At 46.4% G+C, this 11,603-nt stretch overlaps 1 protein-coding gene across 1 annotated transcript in view; it reads right to left on the reverse strand.

Annotated features, from left to right (window-relative positions):
• Positions 1–11,603, reverse strand: part of LOC105033649 (transcription initiation factor TFIID subunit 15b) — a 32,718-nt gene that overhangs the window by 13,555 nt on the left and 7,560 nt on the right. The window lies entirely within an intron of this gene.

Raw genomic sequence — 11,603 nt, forward strand, 5'->3', positions numbered from 1 at the left:
GAGTTGCTTGGGTAGATAAGATTACGATACCTGTCATTGAGCAATGTTTGATCCCACTCCACTTTGCCACATATAGGATAAAGTGTGGTGTGATGTCCTCCCGATGAATGTAGGACACATTCTTTTGGGACAACCACAGTTCTACGACCATGATGTTACACATTATGGCCATCCAAACACATACACCTTCACCCACAATAAGAAAAAGATTGTGTTGAGACCTCACAGAACTAAGCCGATTCAGTATCCGTCTAGCCAACCTAGTGCACCTGAAGGACCAACTACATCTAAGGAGAACACGTTGAGCATCACTAAGGTAGAGCCAACCAAACTGCTTCACTTCCTGAACTAAAAGCAATTCTGTCGAAAAGCCGATTCTGGAGTTGTCTACGCTCTACTTGTCCGAGAGGTAAAGGAGCCTTCCCTTAACCTTGAGCTGACCTTGAACCTTTGAAACTTATGGTCTAACTATTCTGATTTGACCCCAAATGAGTTATCCGATGACTTCAACCCATAAGAGATCTTCAGCATGCGATAGATTTAGTTTCTGAGTCGTCATTGCCAAACTTGCCTCACTATAAGATGAACCCTAAGGAGCATAATGAGTTGAAATATGAGGTAGATGACTTGATTAAAAAGGATTTCATCAGGGAGAGTATGAGCCCTTATGCCGTTCCGACACTTCTTACTTTTAAGAAGGATGGAACTTGATAAATGTATATCGATAGTCGAGCCACGAATAAGATCACTATTAAGTATAGATTTCCAATCCCTCAATTAAATGATATGCTTGATATGATGGCTGGGTCAGCAATTTTTACAAAAGTTGACCATAGAAGCGAATATCATTCGATAAGGATTAGGCTAAGAGATGAATGAAAAATTGTCTTTAAGATAAAGGAAGGTTTATACAAGTGGCCAGTCATGCCGTTTGGTTTGACAAACACTCCAAGTACATTCGTGCATATTATGAATCAAGTACTTCAACCTTTCATAGGAATATCCCTTGTGGTCTATTTCGACGATAATCTGATTTATAATAAAATCGAGGACGAATACCTAAGTCATCTTAGGCAGATCTTAGATATTCTTAGAAGAGAAAAACTTTACATTAATACCAAGAAGTGTGCCTTCATGCAAACTAAGATTATTTTCTTAGGCTTCATGGTGTCTGTGGATGGAGTGTCAGCCGATCCTAATAAGGTCAAAGCAAACCAAGAGTGGCCCCAATCTCAGAATATTTATGATGTTAGAAGTTTCCACAGGTTAGCGACCTTTTTTCAGAGATTCATTAAAGATTTTAGTACAATTATGGCTCCGATTACAAACTGCATGAAAAAGAGAGAATTCAAATGGACTAAGGGTGTGGATAAAGTGTTTGATGAAATGAAGAAGCATATGTCTAGTCCACCTGTTTTGAAGTTGCCCAAATTCAAGAAGATTTTTGAGGTTTCTTGTGACGCATCTGGAGTAGGAACAGATGGAGTCTTAAGTCAAGAAGGTCATCCAATCGCTTATTTTAGCGAAAAACTAAATGAGGCGAAGATGTACTCCATATATGATAAAAAATTGAATGCAATTGTGCAAGCCCTACAATATTGGCAATGTTACGGTAGTATCCTGAATACCTTGGATCTGGCATGTTGTCATTGATACCTCAAATCAGTAGGCTGTCCACGCAGTCGCCGGCCCAAGTGCAGAACTGAGGTACGTAGAGCAGAGCTATTTATCTCTGGTCTATTGCACAGGCTATTTGCCTTGGCCAACCTTCCATAGCCTCAGCCGATCAGCTTTTGGGCACGTGCTACAGCTGTCCACCCTGAGTGGATGGACTCAAGCGTAACCAACTCCCCTGATTTCGTGGGAGCGATTGAAGGCTAAAATATCTCGCTCGCTGTGGCATATTGAACTGCTTTGCAATCTCAGAATTGCACGATCTCACAGCTGTTCAACCAGCTATTCAATGACATTCTTTATAAATCATCAAAGCCCCGAGGACCAAGGTAAGTTAAGCGATCACTCTCAGAGAACTCATTGCTACTTTCTATGTTCTCTGAATCTGACTTAAACGTCGGAGGATCCTCGCAGGAGCGAAAACCTCCTGCTCGGACTTCTTTTGCAGATCATTCCAGTACTCCCTGTGCAAAGACCAGGCATCCGCCTTCCGACCTAGCCGAAACAAGCAGCAATAGATAGAGAAAGAGCCGACTTTTTGCATCATCATGCCACCGAAATGAGTATCGTCTCGTCTCTCCAATGCTGCCACCTCCCACCAGGCAGGGAGCCAGGCTGCCAGCCAAGCGCAGCCACCAGCGATGGTGACTCCTCCGCTAGCCCAACCAGCATTGATTACGGTGGACCAGTTCAACCTACTCTTTCAATAGGTTCAAAATCTGATAGTCGCTGTTCAAGCAATCAAGACTGTTTTGGCACCTCCGACGACGGTGCCACAACCTACTCAGGCTACTCCTGCACCCCCTCCAGCGGTGCAACCAGTTCTTTCAGCAACGTCACCCACACCTCCTGCGGTGGCATCCCTACCAAATCCGACGTCCCAGAGCAACCGTGGGTGCTTCCTCAAAGCCTAGAGAGGAGCTAGACCCACTAGAGCCGCCTGAAGACCCAGCAACCAACTAGGCAGTGATCTCCTAGCCTGCAATCAGAGCACGACTCAACCCTCGGTTGCCACTTTCCTCAGCAATCCAAGGCCTGCACCATCCAAAATCTTGCTATAGAGAAGCGGTTCCAAGCGCTCAAGGAAAAAATCGACCATTCTCTCAACAATGGTTCCTCGGTGCCGCCCTATGATGAGTTCAACAGCAAGCCACCTTTTGCATCAGAGATAATGTGGGAGCCACTCCCCCGGCAGTTTAAAGTGCCTCAGTTTGAGGCCTACGATGGGATCGCCGACCTCGTCAATCATTTGGAGACCTTCAAGGCGGCAATGCTCCTTCAAGGAGCGGCAAATGCCATCCTCTGTCAAGCATTCTCTGCTACTCTTAAAAGGGCCGCTCGACAATGGTATTCAAATCTGAAGCCGGCCTCCATCCACTCTTTCAAAGATCTGTGCCAGTCGTTCGTCGGTCACTTTGATAGCAGCCGATGATGGCAGAAGCAGTCTGACTACCTCCACACCATCAAGCAAAGGAAGGGCGAGTCAATCCATGCTTTTGTCAAGCGTTTCAATACAGTGACTTTAGAGGTCTATGACTTGGACCAGTCGACTGCGATGGCCACGATGATGGATAGCCTACTGAAGAACGACTTGAAAAAAATCGTTGACTAAGACTTATCCCCGAGACTTTCCAAACATGCTTGTCCGTGCGGAGAAGTATGCCTGCGCGGAGAAGGCTTTCGTAGAAGAAACCCCTACCAGTTTTGGTGTGGCAGGTCGGAACAAGGAGCGCTCTCCAAGACGGGAGGGGAGAACCCGCCAACACTCCCAGTCCCCATTTTGAAGGTAAAAAAATGAGGACCGAAGCCATCGATCACGAAGCCCTCCGAGAGGGGATCGACGACCCTCTCCTCCTACGTGTTACACTAACTACATGCCTTTGAATGTTTCCAGGGAGAGGTGTTGATGGAGTTCAAGCTGAGCTGCCCGAGCCTCCAATCATGCGGACAAAGCCAAAGTGCCATCGTGATCCAAATAAATACTGTCTCTACCATCACGACTATGGTCACGATATTGAAGACTGCATGCAGTTCTGTGATAAGATTGAGAGACTCATCCGGTAGGGAAGACTGAACCACTTCATCCGAAGGAGAGCGCCTCCACAATGACCTCCGAGAGCTCAGCGTCACCTCCTCTGCCTCAGTAGCCATTCTCTTTGCCTCAGCCACAGCCAACACTAATGCAGTCGGTGAGACAGGAAGCAGGAGACCAGCGGTAGTAGAAGACCGACCCATCCGAGGTGAAATCCATATGATAATTGGGGGGTCGACCAGACCAACGGAGCTTCTGACGGCGAAGAGGCCGAGGCTCGAAGATGAGCACGAAGATGCCATTACCTTCACTGGGTGGGATACAGAGGGTGTGCTAGCCCCGCATAATGATGCGGTGGTTGTAATAGCGAATATCGCTGACTTTAATCTGCACTGTGTAGTCATTGATAATAGAAGCTCGGTTGATATTTTGTATTTCTCTGTCTTCGCCTAAATAGGTTTTATATCAAATCAGCTAGGTAGATTTAATACCCTGATTTAAGATTTCTCTGGGAGTTCCATGATCCCAAAGGGAATGATTAGACTGCCCGTCATAGTGGGTATTGCATCAAAACGGACGACGATCCAAGTCAATTTCCTGATGATCAAGCTCCTTTCAGTTTACAATGCAATCATTGACCGTCCAAGCTGGTAGACTCTAAAAATCGTGGTGTCGAGCTACCACTTGATGGTGAAGTTTTCAATTCCAAATGGAGTAAAACAAATCAAAAACAATCAGACCATGGCTCGATAATGTTTTGCTGCCAAACTTTGAGCAGAAAGCCAGCCATCTCAAACAGAGGTCCAACCTGAACTTCCTATTAGGTTGGATGCCCGAGATGATCTGTCCGAAGAATAAGCCCAGCTGTCCGAGGACCTTCTAAAGATTCCACTGAGGAAAGAATCTTCAGCAAACAGTGAAGATCGGCTCACACCTAAATGAGGTAACAAAGGGCCGGCTAACTGCTCTTTTGCAGAAAAATGCAGATCTCTTTGCCTGATCAGCTGCAGACATATCCGATATTGATCCGAAGGTGATGTCCCATCACTTGAAGGTGGATCCAACCTGCCGACTGGTGAAGCAAAAGAAGCGAAGCTTCGCCCCAGAGCACCAGAAGGCCATATCTGAGGAAGTGGACAAACTACTCAAAATTGACTTCATCAGAGAACCAATGTATCCAAATTGGCTGGTGAATGTTGTCCTGATCAAAAAGACGAATGAAAAGTGACGCATGTGCATCGATTTCATCGACCTGAACAAGATCTGCCCCAAGGACAGCTATCTGTTGCCTCGGATAGATCAGATGGTGGATGCTACTTCTGAGCATGAGCTCCTCAGCTTCATGGATGCATTTTCTGACTATAATCAGATCCGAATGACGTCTGAAGATGAGGAAAAAATAATCTTTATTACTGACCGTGGATTTTATTATTACAGGATGATGCCCTTCGGCTTGAAAAAAATACATAGGCTACCTATCAACATCTGGTGGACAAGATCTTTAAAGATCAACTCGATTGCAATATAGAGACGTATGTAAATGATATGCTGGTCAAGAGCCGTGCAGTCTCAGACCATATTGCTGACCTCTAAGAGACTTTTGACACTATCCACCAATTCCAGATGAGGTTGAACCCAGCGAAGTGTGCCTTTGGAGTGACCCCTGAAAAGTTCTTTGGATTTATAATCTCACAAAGATGCATCGATGCGAATCCCAAGAAGATCAGGGTAATTCTTGAGATGACTGCACCGAGAATAGTTGGGAAGGTGTAACATTTCACTAGCAGGATCGCTTCGCTCAACCGCTTCGTCTCCAGATCGACTGAGAGGTGTCTCCCATTCTTTCAGACCCTCAAGCAACCAAAGGACTTCCAATGGATTATTGAATGCCAAAAGATATTTGAGGAGTTAAAACAATATCTCAGCTCTCCACCGTTGCTTACAAAGCCTCAATCTGGTGAGGAGCTACTGCTATACCTCGCTGTCTCTCCAGTGGAGATCAGCGCAGTTCTCATTCAAGAAGAAGGACAGATTCAAAAGCCAATATATTACACCAGCAAAGTCCTTCATGATGCCAAGACCAAATATTCAAAGCTGGAAAAGTTGATTTTTGCATTGGTCGTCATGACAAGAAAACTTAGGTCCTATTTTCAGATCCATACTATTGTACTGCTCATTGACCAGCCAATCAAGACTGTTCTCCACTGTCCGGATACATCGAGATGAATTACAAGTGGGCTCTTGAACTTGCCGAGTTGGACGTGCAGTACCATTCGAGGCCTTCCATCAAAGCCCAAGTGCTGACGGACTTCATCTTGGAATGTACCATCTCAAACGAGCAGAGTTCACAAGATGGAGAAGGCTCAAGAACTGGTGAGGCCTCAGAAACTGCTGAAAACTCAAGAAATGAGGAGGCAGATGTAGGATCTGATCCTAAAGAGTTATGGACGCTGCATGTCGATGGCTCATCAAATGCTTCTAGAGCTGGGGCTAGGTTGACCTTAACTGATCCTGAAGGCAATGTTGCGGGATACATATTGTGCTTTGAATTTCCAACCACCAACAATAAGACAGAATATGAAGCTCTGCTTGCTAGACTCAAGGTGGCGAGAGAAGCGAGAGCCCAACACCTGAAGGTCTTCAGCGACTCCCAACTGGTGATGGGGCATATAAAGGGTGAATACGAGGCATGAGAGGAGAATATGAAGAAATATCTCTAGAAGATAAAGAATTTAATCTTAGCCTTTTTGAGTTGTGACATTCGACAGGTTCCTAGAACGGAAAACGCCAGGGTAGATGCACTATCGAAGTTAGCAGCCTTACTGCCGACTGATCAGAAAAAAGAGACCTACTTCGAAGTATTGAAAATCTCGAGCCTCGAGGAGCCTCTTATCGTCTAGCAAGTTGACGAAGAACCCTGTTGGATCGACTCCCTGCTAAAGTATCTACGGTCGGAAGAACTACCGCCTAATCGCAGGGAGGCTCGGAAGATAAGTAAGCCGCTCGCTACATCCGAGGCTGATTATGCATTACGGGAGGTCCACAAAGGAATCTACGGAAGTCACTTGGGGGTAGATCCCTATCCTACAAGATCCTTCGACAAGGATACTATTGGCCCACAATACAGCAAGATGCAGGTGCCTTTGTTAGGAAGTGCAATCGATGCCAGAGAAACTCCAACATCCAGCACCAGTCGATAGCGCTTCTAACTCCAATCAGTGCCCCATGGCCATTTGCTTAGTAGGATATGGATATTTTTGGCCCCTTCCCTCTCATATCGGGTCAACGTAAGTTCCTCTTGATGGCCATCAACTATTTCACAAAATAGGTCGAGGCCAAGCCTCTTGCTTGCATCACCGAGGCAAGAATAAAAAATTTTGTTTGAAAGTCAATCATCTGCCGCTATGATCTTCTCACAGTGCTCATTACAGATAATGACAGACAGTTCAGTGATGCTTGACTCTGCAATTTTTGTAGAGAATATAGAATAGAGCACCGCTTCACCTCGATGGGTCACCCACAGGCAAATGGAGAGATGGAGGTGACCAAATAGAACTCTTCTACGGGGCTTAAAGGCCAGGATAGAGTGGATCGGGGGATCCTAGGTAGACGAGCTCCATCATGTACTATGAGCTTACCGAACTACTCAGAGACTCCCAACCAGCGAGACTCCTTTTAATCTTGCATTTGGGACTGAGGCAGTCATTCCTGTGGAGTTTGGGCTCCCATCCCTTAGAGTGGAGGAATATAATGAAGACACCAACTCAGTGTGGCTCCGGGCTAATCTCAACTTGATCAAAGAAAGCAGGGAGCACGTCGCTATGAGGATGGCCGCCTTTCGCTAGAAAGTGGCCAAGTACTATAATACCCGAGTCAAGACCAAGGAGTTTCAAGTTGGCGACCTGGTATTGCGGCAAGCTGAGGTATCACAACCCACTGAGCAGGAGAAGTTATCACTTAATTGGGAAGATCCTTATCAAGTGGATGAAGTAGTGTGCCCTGAGACCTATTGGCTGAAGTAGCTTGATGGCACTTCACTTTTTAGGCCATGGAATTCGGCCAACCTCCGTGTGTATTATCAATGAGGATGTTGTAACATCTTATTATCGCATATATAAAGTTTCAGATTTATCAATTCTTGTTTGCACATAAGAGTGGCCTGAAAAACTGATCAATACCTCGACGATTTAGAGGTGGAGTTAACTTATAAGACCCTTGCAGAGCCCAAATCGCGCGAGAAGCAGAGGGAGACCCAAAGAGACCTCTGGAGGGCTAACTTATAAGACCCTCAATCGACGACAATACCTCGGTGACTTAGAGGCGGGGCTAACTTATAAGACCCCTGCAGAGCCCAAGTCGCATGAGAAGTAGAGGGAGACCCAAAGGGACTTTCGGAGGGCTAACTTACAAGACCCTCAATTTATAATTACGAGCAAAACATAAGCTACCACTCACAAGATGAGCAGAGCACACGCTGCCTTTCGTATTACGAGCAGAGCACAAGCTGTCGCTCACAAGATAAGCAGAGTAAAGTTCCTCTATTCAGATCCAGCCTTATCCCTTATGCTTTCATGGAGTTGTCTCCTGAACCAGAGTTGATTCAACTAAAGCTCCTAGGGTCAGAATTGAGTCAGATTGAAGCAATTCTAAGTTTCTTAGGTTGGAACAGACCTCTGCAATGCCTCGGTACACGCTAAATGAAAATACAGAAGCATAATAAAGAAGATGCAAACATCATGAAGATGGGATAACTGCTTTTCATTTATTTTCATTCAAATATTTACAAGGAGACAGTGCTTGTAGCACCTAAAAAAAGGGAAAAAGAAGAAGGTAAGAAGAGATGAGGAAGCTCGATCCTTGTCTGATGAAAAAGCCCCCTCCTCGTCACTGTTTTCGGACTGAAGGAATCGAAGCTCCAGATATGGCATCATCTGTAGCAAGCGGACCTTGCAGTCCTCAAAACTATCGATAAAGGCGACAACAGCAATGTTGATAGCCTCCTTTGCGAACTCCGCGGAGGCTCGAAACTCCTGAATGCAGCGAGCCCGGACGTCAGGAGGAATCTGCACAAACTGGGAGGTGCGTCCACCCCCAAGAGCCGATTGGGATCGTGTGACAGAGGGCGCCCTATGAGAAGAGGACGAACCAGCATGCCTGGCTCTCACTCACTCCTGGGCTACTCTTATGAAAGCCCTCCTCTCCTTCACTCTGACCTTAATTTGTGCTAAAGTTGGTGCCATAGCGTCAGAGGGGAGACAGATGAAAATTGGGGGTTTCAACTGGCCTCTGGCCCCTATTTAAAGGCGTCGATGCCCACTTCAACTGCCGGTTGATATGCTCGAAGGAACACAGCTGTCCACCAAGCAATAAATGGCGTATCTTCTCAGAGCCAAAAATAAATCCAACTAATGCCTCGTGAATCAAGGCATGGCTATGTGGCATTTTCTTACAAGCATGGTGTACTCCTATAAGTCTTACATTCTTTCCTAGGTGTTATTCTATCGGAGAAGTCAACAGCTGTCATTTCTCCTGACCGCCCACGTTGAAAGTAGAGTGAGAACGCCGCTCGAACAATTACCTCAGATCGGTCTCCACGAATGATTGCCTCAGATCGGCAAGCGTGAGTAACTACCTTAGATCGGTGTGCTGAATAAAAATACGCAATCTCAAATAGAAAGAGGATATGAAGATAAGTGAATCTCATTCATTTCTTTTGAAAGTTTTTACAATGATTTAAAAGGTTCTGAATACAAAAAAGAGACAAAAAACCTAAGCCTAAGAGGTGGCATCCGGAGCAGAGACGTCCGCTGCAGGCGCATCGATTGCAGTGGGATCCCAGACTTCATTAAAAAAATTCAAATTGAGCTCTGGATACTTGGCAGCGACTATGTCCTGGACCGACTGCCTCCCAACATCATAGACGTCAACGAAAAATTCAACCTTCTCATCCTCGTACTCAGCTGATGCCAGAAAGTCCGCAACGGCCTTTGAAGCGGCCTCCACTGCCTTCCTCTTTGTTGCCTCGACCGCGGCCTGGCTCTCCTCCAAGAGAGTTTCAAGCTCTTTTATTTTTGCCGCTTGAGCTACTTGGACACTTATTAGCTGATAATTCTTCTCGACAGCTCCTCTCAAGGCCTTCTCAGCATCCTCAACCCTCTTGATGATCTCGTCAGCCCTCATAGTGGCCTCCTCAGCTTCCTTCAATGCCTAATCTTTTGTCGTTTTGAGCATTTCGATAACGATTTGATATTTTCTTGCCTCAGCCGAATGCCCATGGGCACTCTCCATGTACCTATTTAGGTAATGGACGAGCTGCCAAAAGATACCTCTTATCAGCAAGGCTTGGTGAGTACATGTTTAAACTGAACAAAACTACAGAAATATTGGCTTACCCGGATGACGGTCTCCACAACTGCTTTCCTCATCTCCTTGTACGGCACGGCTAGCAGTTTAGTCACATTAGCTACGAGGAGCATTCCAGTGAACAGCTCATATGCCAGCTTGTAATCCTCTAAAGCTGAAGCCTTTAGCTCCAGTCCGACTGCCGTGATTCCAGAAACTCCAGCTGGCACTACCCTAGAAGTCCCAGCTGTCTTGATGGGCACTTCCTCAGTGAAAGAGTCAATGACTTGGGGCTTGGTAAAGCTGGCAGGCTCAGAGATACCTCCTCGAAGCCACGGTCTGTGTGGCTTCCTCGATCCCTATCGGAAGCTGAGGCAGCCGATGAGCCAACCCTCACAATTCTAAAGTCGTCCACGCAAAGAGACTCAGAATCTTCTGACCTAGAAGCTAGCAGCACAGGGGAACTTGCAACCCTGCTACAGGTGCTCCGGCCACCCACAGACTCGGCCACCCTTTTCTGATGGGCTGTCTTCTCTAACTTTTTGATCTTCTCCAACTATTTGGGGGGGCTCAGGTCCATCTTTGCAACCAAAGCAATTAGGTGGTTAGCATAAAAAGAGCCAGGGCACGAGGCTCTAAGGCAGGTAACCTATGCACACCTTGGGGGCTGGCCCGACTAATGCCGATGTTGAACAACGTCTGAGCAGAAAGTAGCTCCTTCAGCTCTGGAACTTTGAAGCTTCACAAGGTCTCCATTTCTTGCCTCAGGTGCTGGTCCAAAACGGGCTCTTTCGGTCGGCTTCTTAAGGTTCGCCCCAAGCGACGAACCCCCAGTCTTCTCCGAACGTCTGGGAGACAATGAGAAAGCGTTCCTTCCAGTCATGGACAGCGGTCGAGACGTCTTGGATCAGCGGTCGGATATTTTTTTTCCTTCGCAGTGACACATACCACCATCCACAGGATTCTATATGTCTCTAAAGGTTGAAGAAGAGGCGAAAAAATGCGATGCTGGGCTCGATCCTAGCCAGCATGCGCACCGCAGTGAAGCCACAGATGTACCGCCATGAATTGGGTACCATCGAACACAATGATATCTCGAAAAACTGGAGGAAAGCAACAAAGGGGTGAAGGAGGAGCCTCAGCCTGACTCGAAAGTACTTTTCATAGAGGCTCATCCGGCCTGCTGGAGGTTGGTAGACTCGATCGTTCGGCCCTGGGATTTCCAATTGAAATCTTAGAGGAATCTGGTACTGCTCATGGAGCAGAATCACAGCTCTCTCCGTCAACTCAGACCGGAATCCCGATGGCGCAAAGTCGGAGCTCCTAAAAGCCATTCCCCTCACAGAAAAAAAAAGGAGATTCTAAAGCGGAAGACGACGGAAGAAAATAAGCGACCAAGGAAAAGACAGTCGATAACCCTAAAAGACTGTCTCGTTTGGGGTTTATATAGACCCGGAGATCAAATCATCTCCAGACAATTCATATCTTCAAAACTAGTTATTGAAGGCGTGAATCGATGAAATGCAAGCGGATGCTCGATGCGTGGTAGCTGTTG

The sequence above is a fragment of the Elaeis guineensis genome, chromosome 10, assembly GCF_000442705.2.
Source record: "Elaeis guineensis isolate ETL-2024a chromosome 10, EG11, whole genome shotgun sequence".
In the NCBI taxonomy this organism is placed as follows: domain Eukaryota; kingdom Viridiplantae; phylum Streptophyta; class Magnoliopsida; order Arecales; family Arecaceae; genus Elaeis; species Elaeis guineensis.